This window comes from Balaenoptera ricei, chromosome 19 (genome assembly GCF_028023285.1).
Source record: "Balaenoptera ricei isolate mBalRic1 chromosome 19, mBalRic1.hap2, whole genome shotgun sequence".
Taxonomy (NCBI): Eukaryota; Metazoa; Chordata; class Mammalia; order Artiodactyla; family Balaenopteridae; genus Balaenoptera; species Balaenoptera ricei.
This window is the reverse complement of record NC_082657.1, coordinates 38,049,646-38,054,711: the sequence shown is the minus strand read 5'-3', so window position 1 is coordinate 38,054,711 and position 5,066 is coordinate 38,049,646. Positions and strand designations below refer to the sequence as shown.

General features: G+C 36.1%; 1 non-coding gene across 1 annotated transcript; it reads left to right on the top strand.

Annotated features, from left to right (window-relative positions):
• The first annotated feature begins 4,203 nt into the window (after nucleotides 1-4,203).
• On the top strand, nucleotides 4,204-4,310 carry LOC132354412 (U6 spliceosomal RNA). The gene has a single exon (XR_009499279.1). It is a non-coding gene; the product is annotated as a U6 spliceosomal RNA (small nuclear RNA).
• Nucleotides 4,311-5,066: the final 756 nt, after the last annotated feature.

Below are 5,066 nucleotides of genomic sequence, written 5' to 3'. Positions count from 1 at the left end.
ACCAAAAACAACGGGAACTACGAACGTGCAGCCTGCAAAAAGGAGACCTGAACACAGTAAGTTAAGCAAAATGAGAAGACAGAGAAATACACAGCAGATGAAGGAGCAAGGTAAAAACCCACCAGACCAAAAAAACGAAGAGGAAATAGGCAGTCTACCCGAAAAAGATCAGAGTAATGATAATGAAGATGATCCAAAAGCTTGGAAATAGAATGGAGAAAATACAAGAAACGTTTAACAAGGACCTAGAAGAACTAAAGAGCAAACAAACAATGATGAACAAAACAATACATGAAATTTAAAATACTCTAGAAGGAATAAATAGCAGAATTACTGAGGCAGAAGAATGGATAAGTGACCTGGAAGATAAAATATTGGAAACAGGTACCACAGAGCAGAATGAAGAAAAAAGAATGAAAAGAATTGAGGACAGTCTCAGAGACCTCTGGGACAACATTAAATGCACCAACATTCAAAGTATAGGGGTCCCAGAAGAAAAAGAGAAAAACAAAGGGACTGAGAAAATATTTGAAGAGATTGTAGTTGAAAACTTCCCTAACATGGGAAAGGAAATAGTCGATCAAGTCCAGGAAGCGCAGAGAGTCCCATGCACGATAAAGCCAAGGAGAAACACACCAAGACACATAATAATCAAACTATCAAAAATTAAATACAAAGAAAAAATATTAAAAGCAGCAAGGGAAAAGCAACAAATAACATAGAATGGAATCCCCATAAGGTTAACAACTGATTTTTCAGCAGAAACTCTACAAGCCAGAAGCGGGTGGCAGGACATATTTAAAGTGATGAAAGGAAAACACCTAAAACCAAGATTACTCTACCCAGCAAGGATCTCATTCAGCTTTGACGGAGAAATTAAAAACCTTTACAGACGAGCAAAACCTAAGAGAATCAGCACCACCAAACCAGCTTCACAACAAATCCTAAAGGAACTTCTCTAGGCAGGAAACACAAGGGAAGGAAAACACCTACATTAACAAAACCAAAACAATTAAGAAAATGGTAATAGGAACATACATATCAATAATTACCTTAAACGTAAATGGATTAAATGCTCCAACCGAAAGACACAGACTGGCTGAATGGATACAAAAACAAGGCCCGTATATATGCTGTACACAGGAGACCCACTTCAGACCTAGGGACACATACAGACTGAAAGTGAAGGGATGGAAAAAGATATTCCATGCAAATGGAAATCAAAAGAAAGCTGGAGTAGCAATTCTCATATCAGACAAAATGGACTTTAAAATAAAGACTATTACAAGAGACAAACAAGGACAATACATAATGATCAAGGTATCACTCCAAGAAGAAGATATAACAATTGTAAATATTTATGCACCCAACATAGAAGCATCTCAATACATAAGGCAAATGCTAACATTCATAAAAGGGGAAATTGACAGTAAAACAATCATAGTAGGGAACTTTAACACTCCACTTTCACCAATGGACATATCATCCAAAATGAAAATAAATAGGGAAACACAAGCTTTAAATGACACATTAAACAAGATGGACTTAACTGATATTTATAGGACATTCCATCCAAAAACAAAAGAATACACTTTCTTTTCAAGTGCTCATGGAACATTCTCCAGGATAGATCATATCTTGGGTCACAAATCAAGCCTTGGTAAACTTAAGAAAATTGAAATCATATCCAGTATCTTTTGCAACCACAACACTATGAGACTACATATCAATTACAGAAAAAAAATCTGTAAAAAATACAAACACAGGTAGGCTAAACAACACACTACTAAATAACCAAGAAATCACTGAAGAAATCAAAGAGGAAATCAAAAAATAGCCAGAAATAAGTGACAATGAAAACACGACGACCCACAACCTATGGGATGCAGCAAAAGCAGTTCTAAGAGGCAAGTTTATAGCAATACAATCCTCCCTCAAGAAACAAGAAACATCTCAAATAAACAACCTAACCTCACACCTCACACCTAAAGCAATTAGAGAAAGACGAACAAAAATAACCCAAAGTTAGCAGAAGGAAAGAAATCATAAAGATCAGATCAGAAATAAATGAAAAAGAAATGAAACGATAGCAAAGATAAATAAAACTAAAAGCTGCTTCTTTGAGAAGATAAACAAAATTGATAAACCATTAGCCAGACTCATCAAGAAAAAAAGGGAGAAGACTCAAATAAAAAGAATTAGAAATGATAAAGGAGAAGTAACAACTGATACTGCAGAAATACAAAGGATCATGAGAGATTACTACAAGCAACTACATGCCAATTAAATGGACAACCTGGAAGAAATGGACAAATGCTTAGAAACGCACAACATTCCAAGACTGAACCAGGAAAAAATAGAAAAAATAAACAGACCAATCACAAGCACTGAAATTGAAACTGTGATTAAAAATCTTCTAACAAACAAAGGCCAGGACCAGATGGCTTCATGGCTTCACAGGCAAATTCAATCAAACATTTAGAGAAGAGCTAACACCTATCCTTCTCAAACTCTTCCAAAATATAGCAGAGGGAGGAACACTCCCAAACTCATTCTCATTCTCAAACTCATTCAAACGAGGCCAATATCACTGATGAAAATAGATGCAAAAATCCTCAATGAAATACTAGGAAACAGAATTCAACAGCACATTAAAAGGATCATACACCATGATCAAGTGGGGTTTATCCCAGGAATGCAAGGATTCTTCAACATACGCAAATCAATCAATGTGATACACCATATTAACAAATTGAACAAGAAAAACCATATGATCATCTCAATAGATGCAGAAAAAGCTTTCGACAAAATTCAACACTCATTTATGATAAAAACCCTCCAGAAAGTAGGCATAGAGGGAACTTACCTAAACGTAATAAAGGCCATATATGACAAACCCACAGCCAACATGGTTCTTAATGGTGAAAAACTGAAACCATTTCCACTAAAATCAGGAACAAGACAAGGTTGCCCACTCTCACTGCTATTATTCAACATAGTTTTGGAAGTTTTAGTCACAGCAATCAGAGAAGAAAAGGAAATAAGAGGAATCCAAATTGGAAAAGAAGAAGTAAAACTGTCACTGTTTGCAGATAACATGATACTATATAGAGAGAATCCTAAAGATGCTACCAGAAAACTACTAGAGCTAATCAATGAATTTTGTAAAGTAGCAAGGTACAAAATTAACGCACAGAAATCTCTTGCATTCCTATATACTAATGATGAAAAATCAGAAAGAGAAATTAGGGAAACACTCCCATTTACCACTGCAACAAGAAGAACAAAATACCTAGGAATAAACCTACCTAAGGAGACCTGTACGCAGGAAACTATAAGACACTGATGAAAGAAATTAAAGATGATACAAACAGATAGAGAGATATACCATGTTCTTGGATTGGAAGAATCAACATTGTGAAAAGGACTATACTACCCAAAGCAATCTACAGATTCAATGCAATCCCTATCAAGCCACCAATGGCATTTTTCACAGAACTAGAACAAAAAATTTCACAATTTGTATGGAAACACAAAAGACCTTGAATAGCCAAAGCAATCTTGAGAAAGAAAAATGGGGATAGAGGAATCAGGCTCCCTGACTTCAGACTATATTACAAAGCTACAGGAATCAAGACAGTATGGCACTGGCACAAAAACAGAAATATAGATCAATGGAACAGGATAGAAAGCCCAGAGATAAACCCACACACATATGGTCACCTTATTTTTGATAAAGGAGGCAAGAATATACAATGAAGAAAAGACAGCCTCTTCAATAAGTGGTGCTGGGAAAACTGGACAGCTACATGTGAAAGAATGAAATTAGAACACTCCCTAACACCATACACAAAAATAAACTCAAAATGGATTCAAGACCTAAATGTAGGGCCAGACACTATCAAACTCTTAGAGGAAAACATAGGCAGAACACTCTGTGACATACACCACAGCAAGATCCTTTTTGACCCACCTCCTAGAGAAATGGAAATAAAAACAAAAATAAATAAATGGGACCTAATGAAACTTAAAAGCTTTTGCACAGCAAAGGAAACCATAAACAAGAGGAAAAGACAACCCTCAGAATGGGAGAAAATATTTGCAAATGAAGCAACTGACAAAGGATTAATCTCCAAAATATACAAGCAGCTCATGCAGCTCAATATCATAAAAACAAACAACCCAATCCAAAAATGGGCAGAAGTGCTCGCTTCGGCAGCACATATACTAAAATTGGAATGATACAGAGAAGATTAGCATGGCCCCTGCGCAAGGATGACACGCAAATTCGTGAAGCGTTCCATATTTAAAAAAAAAAAAAAAAAAAAAAAAAAACAAAAATGGGCAGAAGATCTAAACAGACATTTCTCCAAAGAAGATATACAGATTGCCAAGAAACACATGAAAGGATGCTCAACATCACTAATCATTAGAGAAATGCAAATCAAAACTACAATGAGGTATCACCTCACACCGGTCAGAATGGCCATCATCAAAAAATCTACAAACAATAAATTCTGGAGAAGGTGTGGAGAAAAGGGAACCCTCTTGCACTGTTGGTAGGAATGTAAATTGATACAGCCACTATGGAGAACAGTATGGAGGTTCCTTAAAAAACTAAAAATAGAACTACCATATGACCCAGCAATCCCACTACTGGGCATATACCCTGAGAAAACCAGAATTCAAAAAAGAGTCATGTACCACAATGTTCATTGCAGCACTATTTACAATAGCCAGGACATGGAAGCAACCTAAGTGTCCATCAACAGATGAATGGATAAAGAAGATGTGGCACATATATACAATGGAATATTACTCGGCCATAAAAAGAAACAAAATTGAGTTATTTGTAGTGAGGTGGATGGACCTAGAGACTGTCATACAGAGTGAAGTAAGTCAGAGAAAAACAAATACTGTATGCTAACACATATATATTTTTAAAAAAAAAGAAAAATGGTTCTGATGAACCTAGGGGCAGGACAGGTATAAAGACGCAGATGTAGAGAATGGACTTGACACAGGGAGGGGGAAAGGTAAGCTGGGACGAAGTGAGAGGGTGGCAT